The sequence below is a fragment of the Chiloscyllium plagiosum genome, unplaced genomic scaffold, assembly GCF_037043375.1.
Source record: "Chiloscyllium plagiosum isolate Xiang-an unplaced genomic scaffold, Cpla_swu_hap1 HiC_scaffold_13, whole genome shotgun sequence".
NCBI lineage: Eukaryota > Metazoa > Chordata > Chondrichthyes > Orectolobiformes > Hemiscylliidae > Chiloscyllium > Chiloscyllium plagiosum.
This window is the reverse complement of record NW_028270151.1, coordinates 57,023,458-57,048,403: the sequence shown is the minus strand read 5'-3', so window position 1 is coordinate 57,048,403 and position 24,946 is coordinate 57,023,458. Positions and strand designations below refer to the sequence as shown.

At 40.4% G+C, this 24,946-nt stretch overlaps 1 long non-coding RNA gene across 1 annotated transcript in view; it reads right to left on the bottom strand.

Annotated features, from left to right (window-relative positions):
* LOC148148320 (uncharacterized) overlaps positions 1-24,946 on the bottom strand; it is a 62,820-nt gene that overhangs the window by 29,137 nt on the left and 8,737 nt on the right. Inside the window, exon 2 of the long non-coding RNA XR_015759034.1 lies at positions 17,696-17,842. This is a non-coding gene — a long non-coding RNA (uncharacterized LOC148148320). The remainder of the gene's footprint in view (positions 1-17,695; positions 17,843-24,946) is intronic.

The window sequence follows — 24,946 nt, the reverse complement described above, 5'->3', positions numbered from 1 at the left end:
ACAAGACCTCCTCAACAATGTTTATCTTGTGTCTATTTATAGGGGTCAACTGAGCGGTAGGTGATGGTCTAGTGGTATTAACACTAGACTATGAATCCAGAGACCCTGCTAATATTCTGGGGACCCGAGTTTGAATCCCATTATGGCAGATGGTTAATTTGAATTAAATAATAATCTGGAAATAAAAGTTTAATAATGATCATGCAACCATTGCAGATTGTCAGGCAAAACCTCTTTGTTCAATAATGCTCTTTAGGGAAGGAAATCTGCCACCCTTACCTGGTCTAGCCTGCATATGACTCCAGAACCCCAGCAATATGATTGAATCTTAACCGCCTTCTGGGCAATTAGGGATGGGAATTAATGCAGATGCAGTCAGTAATGCCCACATCCCATTAATGAATTAAAAGAAAATGAATCCTCTGTTAATGACCACCACCAGTATATAATTGAACACTATTAAAATACACTTAACAAATAGTGTGCTTACACTGATCATTTAGAACTCCAAATCACCTTACAAACACACACAAACTTCCTCTCCCAGTTAATTAAATGCAAATGTTTTGAGAACTTTTGCAGAATTTTTTAGGTGATTTACAGATTTGAATGGCCTTCACTTTGTAAATCTCGTTTGCACTGCACTGGACTTGCAATTGTGGGTTCATGCCACAGAGATTTTTGTGATTCTCCACTGTAATTTTGGTCAGAGCTACAAATCGCTATAAAAATGTGGAAATGAGAATAATACTGTTTTCCTACAGTTTCTGTGACTAATCTCAAAGGTAGACAGAATTCATCCCTCCCCTCAATATCACGCTCTGCCCATATAATTTAAAACCGGTTATGTGAGAGTACTGCCTTGTTGAAGTTCATACTGCCTCTAGAAAATTAGGCTGTGCTTGATTCAAGGTTTATGCTTCAATTTCAGTTTTCTATATAGCAGAAAATGATTTGCAATGTCATTAAACTGCAATGGAAATACATTCAGATTTAATTTAGATTGTTAAATTAGATCTATAATTTGACACACTTGGAATCTCACTCACTGGTGCTAGTAAATGGTCATTTGTTTACTTTGCAAGAAAACATGTCTGAGGATCGGTCTCTTTGCAATTTTCCAATGTTCTGCTTTACTAATTCTCTAAATAAGTTACCAAAGAGATATAAATCTAATTTATAGAGCAGTGTTCATAAGTTTGATGCCTCCAAAGTACACAGCCCTGAAGAGAATAAGCCATGGTGTTACCATATACCAGACATTCATCTCGGCCAACAATAGCACAGAAGGAAAATAAAAAGAGTCAACTTCAACGTTAAAAGAATTACAGTAATCATGCAGGAAAACTGCTACCATGTAGTTGGGCAAGAAAAAAAGTCTATGATTATGACACTCTTTTTCTATTATAAATATGATCTTAGCACTAGACTAAGACCTATATTCAAATAAAAGCTACTTACAAGTCACAGTTATCACATAAAGTTCATTCACCATTCCTTAGTAACCACTTCATTTAATTGAATACTTCACATGGCTCTGCACATAATAGTTATGTTGCCGTATTTAAAGGAGATAATTAAGGGAACAAAATTATCACTTCTTTCAACCTATATAACCAATTAATGACATTACTTTGGCTGGTCCAAGAGATTCAAATTAAGCAGCACATATTATAAGGTACTTAACAATTTTCAAATATTCAGCTCATCATTTGCCATTTCTGAAGCTGAACTGGTGGGATTAAAATTAAATTATAAAAGTGGAACAAGAGGAGACCTTTAACTCAACATGCTTTTCTTAAGTGCAGAATTGAGCTGATGAACAATGTCAAAACTTTTTTCTTTAACCATTTATTGATATTGAATGCCATGATTTAACATGATCCATTAAGCTATTAGTCTCAAAGATTTTGCCTACAAGCTCTGGACAATGTCTAAGTGCTTTGTTCATTTATTACAGTAAATCCAAAAACAGTTCACATTTTAATTGCTCTACTGCAGTAATGCAGCACTTTAGAATTGAGCAAATTAGTTTCTACCCCCAATACATCCTCTATTACATTTTGAGTTATTTAAAAGGTTGCAGTGAGCTATAGATCCAAATTAGAATGCTTTAAAACTGCTTAATATGATTAATTTTGTTCATATATATTGATCATTTTACTTTGAATGTAACGAGGAGCATGCAATCAGCTGAATTCAAGTAATTAATGCATTAATGTTTTTCCAACAGCAAATAAGTCAATGCTATTTTCCTTTTATGAAGATGATGCAATAACTTTTCCTTCGACTCACTACTTGAAAATGTGTATTAAAATATGTTGGCATTATTCAGATACAGTGACCTAGAAATACTGAGACCTTATTCATAAGTGCATTGAAATTTGTAGTACAGGATGCTATTTGACTTGTACCTTTGTACCAGTGCTTTACTGCAACAATTTTAAAGTAATCCTAAAGCTTTACATACCTAAAGTAATCCAGATGCTCTATGATCTTCAAATAATCTTGCTCTCCCCAAAATATTGTATTTTACGCTGGTCCATGATTACATTGATCTTTCAGACCCCAATTCTCCATAATCTCCTTAGAAAAATTACCCAAATCAACTTAATTTCACATCCATTATTAATGATATAAATGTACTCAATGTACTTTTGTAATCTGGGTTTATTACTTGAATGTGAAACACCTGTGTGATGCGAAGTTATACAGAACAGAAAGCTTAAATTCCTGGTTCAATTGATCTCAGCTAGGATAGTCAGTGAAATCATAAACTGAGTATCAGTACTCTTGAACTAAGTAATGCAAAAATCAGTCACAGCTTCTGTTCCTGATGCCATACATTGAGTTATGTTAGGACATTTCTGTATATGTGTGGATGAATTGAGATCATATTCAGCACAAAATTTTCCATAGTTGAATAGCTGGCTAATGTTGATAGCACAGACTGTATGGAAAATATGATCATTTAGATGAGGCATTGAAAAGATGCCCATGATTATGTCACTGTGCTCTAGCAACATCAAGTCTTCCAGGATAAAAAGGATGAAGTAGATTTCTGAAATATGGAATCTATTTAAATTTGTGACAAAGTAAGGATTAATATATAGCATTATAATTTTTGTGTGGTGATAAGACAAACTGAAAAGTCATTTGGCACATCCTAACTTGTCAATCTTGGGGAAAAAATGCATCCAGCTGCTCTTTTAATGATATCAATGCCCTTTCCATTTATTTTCCAATCTGGAAATCCATTTTTGAACACTGCAAACAATAGCCCTCTCAAATCAATCCTAAATTGGATGTCATTTCTGTAATTTAATTCAAATCCATTTTATTTCTGTTCTTTTCAACTGAACGCTATCAATTCTGTGTTGATTACGACTTTCTTACAGGAGCCAAATGATCTTTGAACTGACCATCTTTATGGGACAGAAATCAACTCAACATTTATGTTAATGGAAAGTCTATTACTTAAAATGTTCTGCAACAATTGAGGTAAGGTCATAAACTCTGCTTAGAAAAGGGCCATTGACTTATGTAACAGTGATGAAAATTGTTGGTTCTCTGGTCATAATCAGAACAACCATCCGAATTTAAGAAGAGCTGATACTCTCTTTCAGGGCAATATTCATTTGATTCATATGGGAGACAGAAGCTGTGATTTTTTAAATTTTCTGTTTACAATTTTGTATGTTTCAATTTGGATCAATGCCGGTTGTTATAAATTACTGAAAAAGTGTTCAATCAATTGTCTTTATACAGCTACTGAATATTATATTTCCACAGTCATAGAGTCATACAGATGTACAGCATGAAAACAGACCCTTCAGTCCAACCCGTCCATGCCGACTAGATATTCCAACTTAATTTGGTCCTATTTTCCGCCCCTTGGCCCATATCCCTTTAACCCTTCGTAGTCATATACTCATCTAGATGCCTTTTAACTGTTGCAATTGTACCAGCCTCCATCTCTTCCTCTGGCACTCATTCCATACACACACCACTCTCTGCATGAAACAGTTGCTCCTTAGGTCTCTTTTATATCTTCCCCCTCTGACCCTAAACCTATGCCCCCTAGTCCTGGACTCCCCCGCCCCAGGGAAAAGACTTTGTCTATTTATCCTATCCATGCCCCTCATGATTTTATAAATCTCTATGAGGTCACCCCTCAGTCTTTGACGCTCCAGGGAAAACAGTCCCAGCCTATTCAGCCTTTCCCTGTGTCTCAAATCCTCCAACCCTGGCAACATCCTTGTAAATCTTTTCTGAACCCTTTCAAGTTTCACAACATCCTTCCGATATTGAGTATAGGATTTGCATGCAATATTCCAAAGGTGGCCTAACCAATGACCTGTACAACATGACCTCTCAACTCCTATACTCAATGCTCTCACCAATAAAGAAAAGCATACCAACTACCTTCTTCACTATCCTATCTACCTGCGACTCGACTTTCAAGGAGCTATGAACCTGCACTCCAAGGTCTCTTTGTTCAGTAACACCCTCTAGGACCTTACCATTAAGTGTATAAGTTCTGCTAAGATTTGCTTTCCCAAAATGCAGCACCTTGCATTTATCTAAATTAAATGCCATCTGCCACTCCTCAGCCCATTGGCCCATCTGATCAAGATCCCATTGTAATCTGAGGTAACATTCGTTGCTGTCCACTACACCTCCAATTTTGGTGTCATCTGCAAACTTACTGAATACATCCTCCCCTTGGCAACTGCTTGAGACAGAAACAAAGTATGCAACTTTGATGTCATAATTGACCCTGAGATAAGTTACTGATCACATATTTGTGTCACCGTGAAGAATGTCCTTTTCCACCATTGTTGCAGTGCCTGACTTTGCTCCATTTCAGCTCATCAGCTGCTGAAGTTCATATTTAAATCTTTGTTGCCTGTAGACCTGACTTTCTAATAAACTCCTGACTGGCTTTGTATAATCTATCATCCCTAATGTTAGTCACCAACACTCCATATTCTTGTTCACATCAGTGTTTTCCTATTTGCAATTAAAATGGTCTGTTGAGTGTGATTAATGGTGTCCAGTCTGCCATTGGCCCAGAATGATTATTCGGATCCAATCTTCAGCTTTTTGCTATGTGAATTATACAGTCTGGGTCTTCCATGTTCTTCCTGTGGAATTATGCGGCAGGAAAGGTAGAAGTGCTCATTACTCCTGAGATCTTCTAGTATTTATACTATTGACACTATATTTAAAGGCAGACACCACTTTAGATACTGCGAGTCAGGAATTAACTTTCACACTGTGGTCCGAAACAGTTGTCCTCAAGGATATATCCCAGAAAGGCACATTAGATTCATATTTTGAGGACTGGGGTCTGGAAGTGCTGATGGATGGGGTGCTGGAGTGAAGAACCACGGGAGAAAGTGAGGACTGCAAATGCTGGAGATCAGAGTCAAAAAGTGTGGCACTGGAAAAGCATAGCAGGACTGGTAGCATCTGAGGAACAGAAGAGTCAATTTTTCGGACATAAGCCCTTCATCATGAATATGGGGGGTGAGAGATAAGTGAGAGTGGGGTGGGGCTGGGGGAAAGGTAGCTTGGAAGGTGCTTGGTAGATGAAGGTGGAGGTGATGGTGATAGGTTGGAGCGGAGGATGGAGAGGATAGGTGGGAAGGAAGGTGGACAGGTAGGACAGTTCAAGAGGGTAATGCTGATTGGAGGGTTGGATCTGGGATAAGGTGGTGGAAGGGGAGGTGAGGAAATTGGTGAAATTGAAATTGATGACATGTGGTTGGAGGGTACTAAGGCAGAAGATGAAGCTTTCCTCCTCCAGCCTCAATATCGATTTCACCAGTTTCCTCATCTCCCCTCCCCCCACCTTTTCCCAGATGCATCTCTCCAACTCAGCACTGCCTCTTGAACTGTCCTATCTGTCCACCTTCCTTCCCACCTATCCTCTTCACCCTCCGTTCCAACCTATCAACATCACCCCCCAAACTTCATGTTCCTATCGCCTTCCAAGCTACCTTTGCCCCTGTCCCTCCCTCTCCCATTTATCTCTCAGTCCCCTTGTCACCTCCCCCCCCACTCCCTACCACATTCCCAATGAAGGGTATATGCCTGAAACGTTGACTCCTGCCCCTCAGATGCTGCCTGACCTGCTGTGCTTTTCCAGCACCATACTTTCTGAACCTTATTCCTTCAGACTACCAAAGGAAACACCACCACCAGAGAGAGTCATACTGGACACTGACATAATGCACAGCAATTCAGAAAGTTCAATAATCTTTTGTGCTCCATTAGAGTATGTGCCACCATCTCTTTGCCACTGCCAACAGCGCTGCTGCAAACTCTGACTCTGCCACTGCATACACAACTCACGGACCATAACTCTCATTGTAGAAAGCATCATGACTACTCAATGGCCTTCACCCACTTCATCCTCAAACTACAAATACTTGCTGTCCTCTGCCATTTCTTATTCACTCATTGAGGATACCTCAATATGCACCACTCACTGTGCATACACTCACTTCCACTTAATCACTCCATATTTCTCATTGCAGGAAACACTGGCTCACAACTAGGTTGATAGGGCCAAGATTAGAGCAATTCAGGCAGCATCCGAGGACAGGCAAAATCGACGTTTCGGGCAAAAGCCCTTCATCAGGAATAAAGGCAGAGAGCCTGAAGCATGGAGAGATAAGCTAGAGGAGGGTGGGGGTGGGGAGAGAGTAGCATAGAGTACAATAGGTCAGTGGGGAAGGAGATGAAGGTGATAGGTCAGGGAAGAGAGGGTGGAGTGGATAGGTGGAAAAGGAGCTGGGCAGGTCGGACAAGTCCGGACAAGTCGAGTTGCTGGAGGTTAGAAACTAGGATGAGGTGGGGGAAGGGGAAATGAGGAAACTGTTGAAATCCACATTGATGTCAACAGTTTCCTCATTTTCCCTTCCCCCACCTCATTCTAGTTTCTAACCTCCAGCAACTCGACTTGTCCGGACTTGTCCGACCTGCCCAGCTCCTTTTCCACCTATCCACTCCACCCTCTCTTCCCTGACCTATCACCTTCATCTCCTTCCCCACTGACCTATTGTACTCTATGCTACTCTCTCCCCACCCCCACCCTCCTCTAGCTTATCTCTCCATGCTTCAGGCTCTCTGCCTTTATTCCTGATGAAGGGCTTTTTCCCGAAACGTCGATTTTGCCTGTCCTCGGATGCTGCCTGAATTGCTGTGCTCTTCCAGCACCACTAATCCAGAATCTGGTTTCCAGCATCTGCAGTCATTGTTTTTACCAGGGCCAAGATTAGTGCAGTCATAGAGTCACAGAGATGTGCAGCATGGAAACAGACTCTTTAGACCAAGCCATCCATGCCGACCAGTTATCCCAACCCAATCGAGTCCCACCTGCCAGCATCTGGCCCATAACTCTCCAAACCATTCCTATTCATATATCCATCCAGATGCCTTTTAAATGTTGCAATTGTACCAGCTTCCACCTCTTTCTCTGGCAGCTCATTCCATACATGTACCACTCTCTGCATGAAAATATTGTCCCTTAGGTCTCTTTTATATCTTTCCCCTCGCACCCTAAACCTACGCCCTCTAGTTCTGGACTTGCCATCCCAGGGAAGAGACTTTGTCTGTTTATCCTATCCATGTCTCTCATGATTTCATAAACCTCTATAAGGTCACCCCTCAGCCTCCGACGCTCCAGGGAAAACAGTCCCTGTCTATTCAACCTCTCCCTGTGGCTCAAATTCTCCAAGCCTGGCAACATTCTTGTAAATCTTTTCCGAACCCTTTCAAGTTTCACAACATCCTTCCGATAAGAAAGAGACCAGAATTGCATGCAATATTCCAAAAGTGGCCGAGCCAATGTACTGTATAGCTGCAACATGACCTCCCAACTCCTGTACTCAATAGTCTGACCATGGCTTTGTGTGTGGGAAATCATGTTTCACAAACCTGACTGAGTTTTTTGAAGAAGTAACAAAGAGGATTGATGAGGGCAGAGCAGTGGATTTCAATGGACTTCAGTAAGACGTTCAACAAGGTTCCCCATGGGAGACTGGTGAGCAAGGTTACGTCTCATGGAATACAGGGAGAATGAGCCATCTGAATTCAGAACTGGCTCAAAGGTAGAAGACAGAGGGTGGTGGTGGAGGATTGCTTTTCAGACTGGAGGCCTGTGACCAGTGGAGTGGCACAAGGATCGGTGTTGGATCCACTACTTATCGTCATTTATATCAATGATTTGGATGCGAGCATAACAGGTATAGTTAGTAAATTTGCAGATGATACCTAAAATGGAGATGCAGTGGACAGCGAAGAAGGTTACTTCAGATTACAACGGGATCTTGATCAGAAGGGCCATTGGGCTGAGAAGTGGCAGATGGAGTTTAATTTAGATAAATGTGAGGTGCTGCATTTTGAGAAAGCAAATCTTAGCAGAACGTATACACTTAATGGTAAGGTCCTAGGGTGTGCTGCTGAACAAAGAGACCTTGAAGTGCAGGTTCATAGCTCCCTGAAAGTAGAGTTGTGGGGAGATAGGATAGTGAAGAAGGTGTACATTAGGATTCTCACTCCTTTTGAGGAAACAAAATAATTGATTTGGCTTGAGAAGAGTGGGATTGCTCATGTTAGAAATGGGGAAACACCAATGGCATGGCAAAAGTAAGGACTGTGGATGCTGGAGATTAGAGTTGAGAGTGTGGTGAAAAAGCACAGCAGATCAGGCAGTTCTGATAAGCAGGAAAATCGATGGTTCAGGAATGGCTTTTGCCCAAAACATCGATTTTCTGCTCCTTGGATGCTGCCTGACCAGCTGTGCTTTTCCAGCACCACACTCTCATCAAACATCAATGGCAAGCCAACCCAGTAAAGTTCATTATTCTGTGTGGTCCTGCTCTACCATTTAAACCAGTAATAAATAATTCTCAAACTGCACAAGCTTTTATCCTGGAGACAGTGAGGCCAGATAAAGGGCCCGAAATGTCAACTTTCCTGCTCCTCGGATTCTGCCTGACCTGCTGTGCTTTTCCAGCAACACAGTCTCAACAAGCTTATATCCGTCTTACACAACTAATTGCCTGTCTTCTCTTACCAAGCACTAGCAACACACAATGAATTTCCACCAGAAAAAGTCAATAGCAGAGACCTCCAACTCCACCCTCACATCGAAGGAGGAAGCCACTCAACTCTCGGAAATTGCATTGCAAAGATTTTATGTACATGCCCCACAAGCTCTGAAACTTTCATCTCGGTGGGAATTCTATCTACATTACATTTGGAACCATATTCTGAATTCATCACCAACAGAGCAGGTTAAGGAAGAAAAGCCCCAGGTCTCTGACACTCTGAGAAATGCAAGAGATGAGGCAACCTTTTAACCCCAGATAGATCTCAATTCTGAGGTTTCAGACAGGCACAGGAATAGAAGCATGTTTGTCAGAGCCAGTCGGCAGGATAGTTTGAATATGGAGGATTCTGCCAATGTCATCAACACCATGCTGGCTGTGGCATGCATGCACTTAGCTGCATCCATGAACAGCTGTGCGACAAGTGTGGAAATGCAAGACCAGCACACCCAGTGTCTGTCAGATACGCACAGACCTGCACTCCATTACCCTCACCATTGGTGCTCAGGATCAATGGCAAGGCAAGAGAGGGAGAAGGGACCTCAACCTCATGACAAATGGCCCAGGTTCTCAACAGGACAGGGTAGTGCCAGCAGGCTCCCATAGTAAGGACAAGCAACACACAGAACCCTATAAGCTATTTCTCAAGACACACAAAAAATGAATGGCCACTCTACCTCCCCTTTGCCTATGATGCCAAAGTCTGTAGAAGCAGAAGAATGAGCCAGTATCTGGGCAGAACATTCTCAGCAGGCTTGGTCCCACTAGGCAAAGTGACTCTGGAAACAACTGCTTAAATCCTTTTTCTATACTAATCAGCACCACACTTCAAAGTATTAGGAAAAAGCGGAAGAAGGAATTGTACCAAAGTTCTGATTTTTCATTTGTACTGTACTTTCCTTCCTAACCAGCCTTTGCCTGCCACATAGCAGGGAAAATTCTGCTCCAACTGAACATAAACAATTTTTATTTATGAAACCCAGATATTCTATTTGTATTTGTTCTTAATTCTTGGAATTCACAGTTTAAGGGAACTACCCAATTAAACACCCATTATGTCTTAACATTAAATGTATACACTCATCTCTTATTCTTCCAAATTGGATTCCTTCATATTTATTTATATTATGTTGCATTTGCAACTTCTTTGACCTCTGAATCACACCAATTTCAATGCAGTTCAAGCAACCTAAATTTATTTTAATTGGTTCTTAGAGAAAACTTATCAGTTAACATGTTTTTCTTAAATGTAACATAATTCAAGAGATCTTCAAGATATATTAGTTTTGCATTTAGAACAGCCCTTAAGAATCCATGAATGAAAATCTATTGATTAGAATTGGATTCCATCCACCTTCTCTGGAAACAGTGACTCAATTCTTCTTTTGCTTTCCTTTAATACATAGTACTAACCCTTACGTATCCTCTTTCTAATAAACATTAAAACGCAATAGGACTTTAGTTTCATTGATGTTTGTGCATTCACTTAAATAATTTCAAACAACAGTATCCAATTAGTGCTCACTGTCTTGGAATTACAATTGTAAGTCCATCCTTTCTGGAAGAATGTAACAGAGTGGTTCTACCATTCTATTCTCAAAAGTATAAAACACACTGTGACATAATTTGGAGGTGCCAGTGTTAGACAGGGGAGTACAAAGTTAAAAATCACAGAACACCAGGTTGTAGTCCAACAGGTTAATTTGGAAGTACTAGCTTTCGGACCGCTTCTCCAGATGAAGGAGCAGTGCTTTGAAAGCTAGTGTTTCCAAATAAACCTGTTGGACTATAACCTGGTGTTGTGTGATTTTTAACACTGTGACATAGTTTTTGAAGGCTTTGGCTTTCTTTGTTTTCGCTCTAAAGTTACTTTTTTTGTGTATCTGTTCTTCTTTCACCACTGAAAAATACTGGCAGTTTTACATTAAGCACTAGCCAGGGTCCAGTAACTTATCGTTTGTTTAAGTAGATAAAGTTTGAAATCATAGATACCTATTACAAGAATGAAGTCGGATGTCCCAATGTGTTGAACAAGCTAAAATTTATTACAAATTTAGAAAAGTAAAACAAACCACACATGAAGAAGTGTTATATTTTTTGTAATTATATGGACTCCTGAAAATATTTAGAGTCATTGAGCATGAAAACAGACCCTTTGGCCCAACCAGTCCATGCTGACCACAGTCCCAAAGTAAACTATTCCCACTTGGCTGTGCTTGGCCCATATCAAACCAAACATTCCTTATTCATGTACTTATCTAAATGTCTTTTAAACATTTTAACTGTACCCATATCCATTGCTTCCTCTGGAAGTTCATTCCACACATGAACCACTGTCTGTGTAAAAGAATTGCCCCTCATGTCTTTTTAAAATCTTTCTCCACTTAACTTAAAAATATGTCCTCAGTTTTGAAATTCTCCACACCCAGGAAAAGACAGCTGCCATTCACCTTATCTATACCCCTCATGCCTTTATAAACTTCTATAAGGTCATCCCTCAACTTTCTAGACTCCAGTGAAAAAAGTGCCAGCCTATCCAGCCTCTCCTTATAATTCAAACCCTCCTTTCCCAGCAACATCCTGGTAAATCTCTTTTGAACCCTCTCCAGCTTAATAACATTCTTCCTATAACAGGGTGACCAGAACTAGTCACAGTACTCCAGAACAGGCCTCACCAATGTGTTGTACAACCTCAACATAACATCCTAACTCATATACTCAAAGGTCTGAACAATGAATGCAAGTGTGCTAAACACTTTCTTACCCACCCTATCCCAATGTGATGCAAACTTCAAAGAATTTTGTACCTGAACCTCTAGATCTCTCTGTTTTACAATACTACCGAAGACCCTACTTCTAATTGTATACGTCCTGCACTGTTTGTTTTATAAAAATGAAATACCTCACAATTATCCATATTAAACTCCATTTGTCACTCTTCAGCCCATTGCCCCAATTGATCAAGATCTCGTTGTAATCTTAGATAACCTTCTTCACTGTCTACTATGCCACCAATTTTGGTGTCAGCCACAAACTTACGAACCATTACTTTTATATAATATAAATCATTTATATAAGTGACAAGTAAAAGCGGACCTAGAACTGATCCCTGTAGAACACTGCTAATCACAGACTTCCAGTCTGTAAAACAATACTCCACCGCCACTGTCTGTCTCCTGCTATTCAGCCAATTTTGTATCCAATTGCCAAGCTCACCCTGAATCCCATGTGATCTAACTTTACTAATTAGTCTACCACGCAGAACCTTGTCAAAGGCTTTACTAAGGTGCAAGTAAACAATGTCTACCACTTTGCCCTCATCCATCTTCTTAGTTATTCCTTCAAAAAACTCAATCAAGTTGTGAGACACGATTTCCCTCACACAAAGTTATGCTGACCATCCCAACTCATTTCTTCTCTCTGCCAATAACCTGAGCTTTTAATCAAAGGGACCTTTGCTATGGGAAGGCACTGTGTTTAATAGTGATAATGTTGCATCTCCAAGGAGTATTGAATTCCAATGAAGTCATACTGTCCAGAGAAGTTTGAGAGAGAAGTCACAAGATGCAGTTTGTTAGGGAGATAAGACCATTGCATTTTTTAAACTCTGTGAGAGAGAATTTTCCCATCTCTTTCTTTCTTTACAATTCCTTTCAGCAAAGTGTGCAAGTTGAAAAAAGAATGACAAAAAATATCTTTGTCACTTGGAAGAATTCCAAAAAATGTTTCCCTGGAATTATCTCACCATCTAAAACAAAGAAAATTCAGCCAACCATAACTTTCCCAGGAAGACATCCTAGTGCCAGCAATTTGTGTCTGCAGACACTTTTGGAATCAGAACACTATTTGGGACAAACTTTGTTTTCATGATTTTAGTTATTGGTGACCCAAAGTGCGATGTTGTTAATATTTTGCAAAGTTTTTTTTATTTTCTATTTCTACTTGGACTTTTTGGGAGTGCATGAATGTCAGTTTTTGTTAAAGCATAATTGTATATTTAAAAATCGAAACTGTTTGTCAATAATCTTTAAGTCCTTATGTGAATAAGATTGATTTGGTAATAAATATTTATGATTTGTTGATGAAATAAACCTGGCTGACTTGTTATTCATACAAAACCTCACACAATCTGAAACCTATATAATTAGCCATACAACCAAATTGGTTCAATTTAAAATTTGTTACCATCAATGGAGGAATTGGACTAGAAAATAAAAGTGCGCTGAGCAATTTCTTAGCAACTACTTTAGATATTAGTGACGCTATGTGTCACCAAAACTCATTAAGCATTTGTCTCCCTGAGAAGGGATTTCAATTCTTCATTCTTGAAGATCTGACCTTCAAAGGTTGTTCAATTTTGAACTGCTCAGTGACTGCTCACATCCTCGTATCATAGTCTTCTCCCCTGAGGCTGTATTTCATTGGATTCTTGAGTCTGCACTTCAGAATCTACTCACATGTATAGGATGTTAACTTCACCAAATTGACATTATCACAGGGTTTCTCCGAACTCCAATATTTTTCAGCTGCACCAAGCAAATACTGCTTAGAGCTTCCTTCACCCACTTCCATCTGCACTGAGGTAATCAATGGCTTCCAGAGAATTCTCCTCTCCTGAATGGCTGAAGTCTGATAAAAAAAACAGCCCTACTTCTGCTTCAGCGCTTTTCCAGCTTCAAGCTGCAATTAAATCTCCCAGTAAAAAGCACAGATAAGGTGAAACCAGAGAATCTTCTTAAACTCATCGCCATGATAATGTAGGTAAAAACAAGGACTGCTGGAAACCAGATTCTAGATTAGAGTAGTGCTGGAAAAGCACAGCAGATCAGGCAGCATCCGAGGAGCAGGAAAATCGACATTTCGGGCCAATGCCCTTCATCAGGAATAGAGGCAGAGTGCCTGCAGGGTGGAGAGATAAATGAGAGGAGGATGGAGGTGGGGAGAAAGTAGCACAGAGTACAATAGGTGAATGGGGGTAGGGATGGAGGTGATAGGTCAGAGAGGAGGGTGGGGGAAGGTAGCAAAGAGTACAATGTGTGAATGGGGGTGGGGATGAAGGTGATAGGTCAGAGAGGAGGGTGGAGTGAAAAGGTGGAAAGGAAGATAGGCAGGTAGGACAAGTTATGGGGACAGGGTTGAGCTGGAAGTTTGGAACTGGGGTGAGGTGGGGGAAAGGGAAATGAAGAAACTGGTTAAGTCCACATTGATGCCCTGGGGTTGAAGTGTTCTGAGGAGGAAGATGAGGCGCTTTTCCTCCAGATGTCGGATGGTGAGGGAGCGGCGGTGGAGGAGGCCCAGGACCTCCATGTCCTCAGCTGAGTGGGAGGGGGAGTTAAAATGTTGGGCCACAGAGCGGTGTGGTTGATTGGTGCGGGTGTCCCAGAGATGTTTCCTAAAGCACTCTGCTAGGTGGCGTCCAGTCTCCCCTGTGTAGAGGAGACCGCATCGGGAGCAACGGATACAATAAATGATATTGGTGGATGTGCAGGTAAAACTTTGATGAATGTGGAAGGCTCCTTTGGGGCCTTGGATGGAGGTGAGGGAGGAGGTGTGGGCACAGGCTTTGCAATTCCTGCCGTGGCAGGGGAAAGTGCCAGGATGGGAGGGTGGGTTGTTGGGGGGCGTGGACCTGACCATGTAGTCACAGAGGGAATGGTCTTTGCGGAAGGCGGAAAGGGATGGGGAGGGAAATATATCCCTGGTGGTGGGGTCCGTTTGGAAATGTCATTTGGATGATTTGGTTTATGCGAAGGTTGACAGGGTGGAAGGTGAGCACCAGGGGGGTTCTGTCTTTGTTATGGTTGGAAGGGTGGGGTCTGAGGGCGGAGGTGCGGGATGTGGATGAGATGCATTGGAGGGCATCTTTAACCACTAGAATCCATGATAATGTAACCTGTGCTGCTACCCATAGCCTAACTTTTAGGGCTTGGTATCCCTCGTTTAAATTTCTTCTGTCATCCAGATAAGTAAATGTAAATAAGTCTTACAGCCTTTCCAAGTTCATTGAATATTCTAAGCTAATTTAACTCTATCTTCCAAAACAAAGAATCTCTACTCATAAATAAAAACAGAAATTGTTGGAAAAGCTTAGCAGCTCTGGCAGCATTTATGGAGAGAAATCAGAGTTAATGTTTCGTGTTGAGTGACTCTTCCTCAGAACACTTGACCCAAAAAGCTAACAATGATTTCTCTCCACAGATGCTGCCAGACCTGCTGAGTTTTTCAAGCAATTTCTGTTTTTGCTTCTGATTTACAGCATCTGCAGTTCTTTGGATTTTTATTAAAGAATGTCTACTGTTTTGGTTCTACTAAACTAACATGGGCTTCTTAAAACAACATCATCCTAACCTTTTAAGTAGATCAAACTTCAACATGTTTCAATTGCATTTATCTTATTTGCTACAGTTGAACTTCAATCCAAAAAAAACCCAAAAATAATAAACAAAAACAGATGAGTTGTGAATTAGTTATTTGCACGATGTTTATTGAGGTTTCTTTCTGCTGTTGTGAACAATAACATTTTATATTTACATCAAACATGTTATGTAATAAACCATTCATACGTGTTTCACAGGAACTTCATGTGGGCCAGATGACTACAGCCTGATCAAAGAGGCAAGTTTTATTAAAGGAGGAAAGTGGTCAAGAGGTAACAAGAGAAGTTATTTCAAGCTCAGGGCTTAGGTAATTGATAGTGCATCTACCAATGGTGGTCCAATTAAAATCATGGATGCTCACGAGGCCTTCATATGGGAAGGAGGTTACAGAGTTGACTGAAAGAGGCCACAGAGAGATTTAAAATCAAGGGTGAGACTTTCAAAATCAACACAATGCTTGACAGGAAGTAACAGGATTGATCGAAGAATGGGACTCTGTATGTGCTAAGATGCATGTGGCAGATCTTCAATAACTACAAGTTTACAGAGTATTGAAGTAGATGACCAGCCATCTGTGCATTAGAATAGTGGAGGTAAATTACTCATGGATGAGAGTTTCAGCACCAGGCAAGCTGAGACGGGCTGAATTGAGCAATGCTATGGAAATAAAAAAAAGTTAATGATGACCTGATATGAGGTAGGAAGTTCAACTTGGGTCAAATGTGGCACCAAGGTTGTGAGCAGATTCATTTAATATCAGACTGTTGCTTGAGACATGGTTGGTATTAGTAGGTACAGAATAGATTTTAAAGGGGGGGGGGGGGGGGGTCAACAACAGTTGCTTTTATCATCTCACTCATTAGAAACAGTGTTACTGTTCTTTGGGAGGTTTTTGGGAAGCCCTTCTCTACCTTTCAGTGTATGTTTTGAACAAGGTAGCCTACTTCACAGAATTTAGCAAGGAAAGGCATCCCAACAGTATATTATGGGTGGATTGAGGTGGCATTCTACAAATTGATTCCTGCATATTTACTATTCATCAAGATCATGGGGTCATGTATGAATGTGAACATGAGTAGGGCATAGCTTCAAAAAGCAACAAAATTCAAAAAATACATATTTTCGTATCATCCATGACCAAAACCCTCAAGTAACTTAGCTGTTTAACACAGACTCTGTTACATTACCCAGGTTGGCATGATGGTTATGTTATATATTAAGGGCGTACGTGGCCCTTAAACTTGCAGCATCTCATCACAACTGTTCTGCTAGTTAATCTAGAACCTCTACTGAGTGCATGATCTTCAATTAGAGGAAGATTTTCCAATCCAAGCACAGGCAACAATGATTTTATTTAATTTGCAAGAAACTGTGAACAGGAATAGATGGGTAACTGTAGGGTAGAATAGGCCATCTTAAATGCAGGAACATATCTCTCTTACCATTTCATAAATTCCTTGTCTTCTGTTTATTTTCTACCTGTGGTCCAGAGAAATTTGCTGCAACATTAAGTCACACAGCACAAATCGAAAATAATCTGCCCATTATACCTGTGCTGGTCCTAAGAAACATTAGTTCCGTTCAGATATTCTTTCTCCAAAATGAATTAATATTTTACTGGTAATGCTATTGCAAATTGGTCAAATTTAATTCAATGATCATGGTAGGCAAATATGTGTAAAGTGACAAGTAAAATTAAACTAAAAGACAAATAATGCTCTAGCCTAAATTAATAAGACAAAAAGAAATTTTAGAAAGTTAGAAATCTTCACAAAACTAATGAAAGCGCAGTGTTAAGAAGATCAACAGTCACTTTTTCTGGAAGCAAACTGTGATGTAGGCACAAAGATGGGCTGACTCAATATCTAGCTTTTCCTTTTTGAACAGTTGACTATCTTTAAATCATCAGAAGCCCACTAGTGCTGAGCATAGGTTTTCTCCAATTAAGTATTCAGGAGATCTAAACCATTATCTTTTATCCTTGTCATAAGCAAGGACTTAGACATTTTCCATGCTGGAGAGATTTATTGCAGTGGGAAAAATGATCAAAGTGAACAGAAATTCTGAACACAGCATTTTCTATTGTTACAGAAGTCGCATTGTCGGGAGCGAGTCAAGTTAAGCATGCATGTAGATTGCAGAAGCAGCTGGCAATTTAAATCATCAGCTGTCTCCATTCAGATCAGATTTTGGTACCTGAGTTTTGTAGATTCATTTTTGGAGTCAGACCCATTGGAAAGGTATGTCATTCTTCTGGATCTGTTTTCTTGATCAACCTTTCTTGAGGTTGGGTGCCTTTCAAGGAGGTAAGGATCCCTTTGGGATTGACTGAAGTAACCATAACTGTAGGTAAAAAAAAACAATGGACTCATTTCTATTGGAAGTGTCAACAGATCTGTCAAATTCAAACTGACAAAAGTAACTGTCAGAATGACCTATCAACGGGAGCTAACGAAAGTGTCAAGTCACTTAATAATGTTACTTTTTAAGCTGGCAGAGACTAAAGCAGGGTCTTTATAACTTTGATGTCATATTTTACTGAAGGAAGCTACAATTGTACATCTGCATCATTGTTATGACTGCCTACTTTAACCTCTGTGACATTGCCCAATTCTGCTCTTATTTCAGTTTTTCTACTGCTGAAATCCTCATACATATTGGTGTGAGCTCAAGATTTGTCTATTCTTGAACAACCTCATTTTGAATTGCCCCATGTTGGTGGCCATATCTTTATCAGCTAAGGCTTAAAACTGTGGAATTGTCCCTGTACACCTCTCTAAATCATTACCTCTCTATTGTGCTTTCATCCTACCTCCACAGTCAAGATTTTGATCAGCTGCCCTAATATGCATTTTAGCAAAAGCTTAATTCATTAATGCCCTTGAGAAACAGCTTAGCATGTTTTGATTGATTATAGGAATTATATAACTTTTTGTCTTTATGGAGCAAGCCACAAAAAAAGAAGACAAGTAGGCCTCATCTTCATTAAACATTCAATAAGCATTATACACTCCAAGATGAGGACAGGCCTGATTTGACAGCTCAGCTCTGTCACACTTTATTGGACAGTGTCTTTCCATCACTAGCACCATGTACTAAAGGTATGTGGCAGTGGAAAATCTCTAGCCAGTGCTTTCCTTATTTTATTCTCCACATACTTATAACTATACATAACAATATTTTCAATGTGTTCATTCAAGCATGAACATAGCTTGATTAAATTAGATAATTCACTTCATTTTGACTCTCAACACCAACTATAAACTGCCCTGTGTATTTCTTTTACAAACACTAATTCAAGGTTTATCTGTAAAAACACATTGTTTAAAAAAAACCTTTCACAGGGCATGGGTGTCATTTGCTAAACCAATAGTTGTTGTTGATCCTTATTTTGCCTTGAGAAGGTGGTGGCAAGCCAACTTCTTAAAGCAGGAGAAAGTGAGGACTGCAGATGCTGGAGTACCAGAGTTGAAAAATGTGTAGTGCTTGAAAAACACAGTAAGCCAGGCAGTATCCGAGGAGCAGGAGAATCGACATTTCGGGCATATGAAGAAGGGCTTATGCCTGAAATGTCGATTCTCCTGCTCCTCAGATGCTGCCTGGCGTGCTGTGTTTTTCCAGCACCACACATTTTTCAACTTCTTAAAGCACTCTGGTGCATATAGTGTGGGTACAAATACAAATAAGGGAACTCTAGGATTTTTCCCATTGATACTGAGAAATTTCTAAGTAAGAATGGAGGGTAATCTGCAAGTGGTGGTGTTCCCCAGCATCTGTCACCTTTGTCCATCCATATGACAGACTTTACAAGTTTACAATGTTCTACAGAAAGAGCCTTAGTGATTTGCTGTACTACATCTTGCATATGGTGCACACTGTGCTAATATGTTTTATTAGTTGAGGGAGTTAATACTTAAGGTGGTAATGGGGTGCCAACAAAGTTGACTGCTTTGTTTTGGATCACGTTGAGCTTATTTTGTGTTTGTAGAACTGCACTCAGTTAAGTGAGCGCAGAATATTTAATCACACTTTAGATTTGTGCCGTTTGGTGGTGTACAGCAGAGAAAACAGGTGAGTACTCATTGCAGAATGCAGAATTATAACATTGACTAGACTTTTTCATGTTGTGGTCAATGATAACCCTCCGGGTGTTGACAGTAGAGGATTCAAAGATCGTAATGCCATTGAATTCAAGGCAAGATTGATTGTCTGTTGTTGGAGATGGGTAATTGTAGGTCTTGTGTGGAATGAATATTATGTGTCACTTATCTGCCCAAGCCTGAATGTTATCCATGTCTTAGCAAATGGACATGGGCTGCTTTAGTATTTGTGGCATTACAAGTGGTGCTGAATATTGTGCAGTCATCAGCAAATATCCCTGCTTTGTTACTTATGTTGGAAGGAAGATCAGTGATGAAGCAATTGAATATCCTTTGGACCTAACACTCTCCCCTAAGGAACTTCGACAGTTGATGCCCTAGGAATAGAATCATTGACTAACAACAACTACCATTATCTTCATTTCATTTACTAATTTAATAAATATGAATAATAAATACCAATAAATAATAAATAAGTATATTATTTGATAGCCACTGTGAGAAGGTGGCTGCAGGATGGCAAGGACAAAAACAAATTACTGCAGACACTGGAATCTGAAACCAAAAGAGAAAATGCTGGAAAATCTCAGCAGGTCTGGCAGCATCTGTAAGGAGAGAAAAGAGCTGACGTTTCGAGTCTAATTGACCCTTTATCAAAGCTCAAAGCTCAAAGATGTTGCCAGACCTGCTGAGATTTTCCAGCATTTTCTCTTTTGGCAGGATGGCAAGGGTTTGGTCCTGAATATTTAGGGATATAAAATATTCAAAAAGAACTCTCAACATTTAATAAGTATTTAGATGGTCTGGAGTACTGGAAATGAGATTAGAATATTAGGCATTGTTTTTGACTGGCACAATTGTGATGGGCTGAAGGGTCTTTCTCAGTGCTGTAGATCTCCAAGACTGTAGAACAGGAAGGTAGGTGAATGTGGAGAGATGGGTGGCATTGTTACTCAAAAATGGCATTGATATAAATATTAAGAGCTAATTTTGGTTCAGAATGTAGCATTAGTTTATATGGAAATCACAAATACTGGGGAAAATAATTTACCATTAACAGTGGTCAATAGTTCCCTGAATAATAAACATAATATAGAATGAATAGGTGCTCAAAGGACTTAATGACTACAGTCTGATCCTGTGTAAATTCTTCAAGGGCAGAATGGTCTCTTTGTGTCGCATTGTAATGATCCTGACTGACTGAATGAGGGATTCTCTACTTTAGTAACTGTGCTGAGGGGTTGAATGAGAGAACAAAACATGGGTTAAGAACAGCAGCACCATTCAGAATGCTCCTGGTTGATGTGATTGTGACTGAAAACCCCTTTCCTGCCTGTTCCCAATAAACCTTGATTTTCTTGTTCATCACAGATTGATGGAACTCAGCCTTTAATGTTTTCAGTAACCCAGTCTTCACTGTTCCTGGGGATGAGAACATCACAGATGGCATAATCTGAGAGAGAAAAGAACATCCCTATCTCAATCTCAAATAGGAAGACTCTTATTCTCAAAATGTGTTCCCCTCCAAACCAATCACCGCTCTTTCAAGACACAAGGTCACAATTAGGAACAGACATAGACCATTCACCCCATCAAACCTGTCCACATTAACTCTTTTCAATCAAATGTCTGATTCCAATCAGTGGAGATTTCCTACCCATTACTGCTCTTTTGGTTTATGGAAATCATTTTTCTTTCTGGAAGCTTTATATAAAGTCAACCACAGTTGGTTGCTTTTATGTTTGTCCTGGTGTACTGACCAAGTTCTTCCAATGACTAAGATAGTCACTGTAGCAACATAGAATGCATTTATGCATCAGGACAAGGAGGAAGTCCCGACATTGCTGGCATTGCGTTAATTGTCTGGGAAGTTGAATGTAGCAATTATCCAGTGACTGGAATCCGCTGAACAAGTAACCAGCTGAGTTAAAGTTGAAAGCTTCACAAGGTTCAAACTGATTTATCCGAGTAGTTAACTAGGAAAAGATAGAGAAACTATAACCTGCTCCAACTCCTGGCTAATGATAAAACTGAACCCCCAACTCACAACAGCCTCCCCCTTTCAAGTAAACCCACAGGAGTAAATTCTCAACCCAATCCCTGACCCCACATAAACCTGACAGCCCCCACACAACAACTCAAACACTTTGTGACCTTCTGAAGCCAATACATGCAACAAACCCCAACCCCACTAACCCCAATGCATCACGTACACACACACACCCTAATTCCCACTCCCACTCCAACTGATCCAACTACCCCATGAAACTATCAGTACTTCCAGACTTACAAACTTCTCGAACCAAATTTTCATGGACCTAGCCTCCTTTTTACACCCCTACATGTATCTGACCCTTTCCTCTCACAGCTCCCTTCCCAAATTCCCCACACCCACCAGGTTAAAACCTGTCCATCAAACTGGGCCTACCTCAACAGCTCCCAAATTAATACCCATCTCCTGGCAATCCCCCACTCTTAAACCTATCTGTAATATGAATGGATCCAGGATTTGCCTGATTTCTTCTCCTTTAGTTTAACAACAATAAGTTGGGATAAAGTGAGGGTTGGTACTTCTTTTGCCTTCACTTATGTTGAAAACTGTTTAGTGGCACATTTGAGGTATCCCAGAAATTTCACTGAAGAAAATTGTGGGAAGCACAATAGCACTGAATCTACTAAGAGCAAATGTATTCTACTTTTAGACCTGTCATAAAGTCAAAGAGATGCATAGCATGGAAACAGACCCTATGGTCCAACTTGCCCATGCCGACCAGATATCCCAACGCAATCTAGTCCCACCTGCCAGCACCTGGCCCATATTCCTCCGAACCCCTCCTATTCATATTCCCATCCAAATGCCTTTTAAATGTTCCAGTTTTACTAGCTCCACCACTTCCTTTGGCAGCTCATTCCACACATACACCACCCTCTGCGTGAAAAAGTTGCCCCTTAGGTCTCTTATATATTTCCTAAATCTATGCCCTCTAGTTCTGGACTCCCCCACCCAGAGAAAAGACCTTGACTATTTACCCTGTCTGTGCCCTTCATGATTTTATAAACCTCTACAGGGTCACCTCTCAGCTTCCGATGCTCCAGGGAAAACAGCCCCAGCCTATTCAACCTCTCCCGATAGCTCAAATCCTCCAAGCCTGGCAACATCCTTGTAAAACTTTTCTGAACCCTTTCAAGTTTCACCATATCCTACCCATAGGAAGGAGGCCACAATTGCACTCAATATTCCAAAAGTGGCACAACCAATGTCCTGTACAGCTGCAACATTACCTCCCAACTCCTATACTCTTGGATGCTAATTAATCCAGGTAGGTCCTACAACCAATTAATTTGGTCCCTTGTCTTAAAGATCACAAATTAAGATATTATAATGTCAATTGAAGTTTTTACAAGGATATTTAGTGTTAAAATGAGAAATATCATGCTACAATATGGGGTATGTTATGAGAGTTAAGTGACTGCAGAGGAAGATTTCCTGTAGTGCTCTCTATTGTTGAAAAGGAAAAGGAATTCCAGACAAAATTGGAAACCTTTGGAAAGGCAAGGACTGTATAGGTATAGTTAACATGGCTTTGTGCGTGGGAAATCATGTCTCACAAACTTGATTGAGTTTTTTGAAGAAGTAACAAAGAGGATTGGTGAGGGCAGAGCAGTAGATGTGATCTATATGGACTTCAATAAGGAATTTGACAAGGTTCCCCATGAGAGACAGATTAGCAAGGTTAGATCTCACAGAATACAGGGAGAACTAGCCATTGGGATACAGAACTGGCTCAAAGGTAGGAGAAAGAGGGTGGTGGTGGAGGGTTGTTTTTCAGACTGGAGGCCTGTGACCAGTGGAGTGCCACAAGGATCGGTGCTGGGTCCTCTACTTTTTGTCATTTACATAAATGATTTGGATGCGAGCATAAGAGGTACAGTTAGTAAGTTTGCAGATGACACAAAAATTGGAGGTGTAGTGGACGGCGAAGGGGGTTTCCTCAGATTACAACAAGATCTTGACCAGATGGGCCAATGGGCCGAGAAGTGGCAGGTGGAGTTTAATTCAGATAAATGCGAGGTGCTGCATTTTGAGAAAGCAAATCTTAGCAGGACTTATACTCTTAATGGTAAGGTCCAAGGGAGTGTTGCTGAACAAAGAGACCTTGGAGTGCAGGTTCATAGGTCCTTGAAAGTGGAGTCGCTGGAGATAGGATAGTACAGAAGGTGTTTGATATGCTTTCCTTTATTGGTCAGAGAGTATTGAGTACAGCAGTTGGGAGGTCATGTTGCGGCTGTACAGGAAATTGGTTAGGCCACTGTTGGAATATTGCAGTAAATTCTGGTCTCCTTCCTATTGGAAAGATTTTGGAAATCTTGTAAGGATTCAGAAAAGATTTACAAGGATGTTGCCGGGGTTGGAGGATTTGAGCTGTAGGGAGAGGCTGAACGGGCTTGGGCTGTTTTCCTTGGAGCGTCAGAGGCTGAGGGGTCACCTTATAGAGGTTTACAAAATTATTAGGGGCATGGAGAGGATAAATAGACAAAGTCTTTTCCCTGGGATCGGGGAGTCCAGAACTAGATGGCATAGGTTTAGGGTGAGAGGGGAAAGATATAAAAGAGACCTAAGCGGCAACCTTTTCACGCAGAGGGTGATATGTTTATGGAATGAGCTGCAGAGGAAGTGGTGGACGCTGGTACAATTGCAACAGTTAAGAGGCATTTGGATGGGTATATGAATAGGAAGGGTTTGGAGGGATATGGGCCAGGTGCTGGCAGGTGGGACTAGATTGTGTTGTGATATCTGGTCGGCACGGACGGGTTGGACCGAAGGGTCTGTTTCCATGCTGTACATCTCTATGACTCTATTTACATGTAAAACACACACAAACTGGAGCAAATTTTTGCCTGTTTGTTAATGGTATTAAATATGAGGACTGCTTGGGTTAATTATTAAGTGAGAAACAAGGGGAGAATGACGGACTGGGGTTTGTTTTCAAGTCAGGAAACCTGAAAAAATAGTTTCTCTCAGGTTCTCTTGAATTTGACAACAGAGTTTGATTAGCATTTTCTGTCCAGTCCATGCCTTATCAGATTGGCTGCAAGGTGCCTGAAGGTTTGACGCCCGGTGAATATGGAGTGGAGGAGAGGAATGAAGGGATTAACTGAGGTGAGAAAGGAATTCGGAGCTTCAGGGAAATCAAAAGTGCTTCACTGGGGCTGGGGTTGTCAATCATTTAAGCTAAATTTGTTTAGAATTTAACAAATAGTTTCAAGGCTATTGTGGCAATGAAGGGTGTTCAAGTTCAGTTTGGTCATTTTGGAAAGGAAGCCATTTTTTGGTGGAGATTAAATA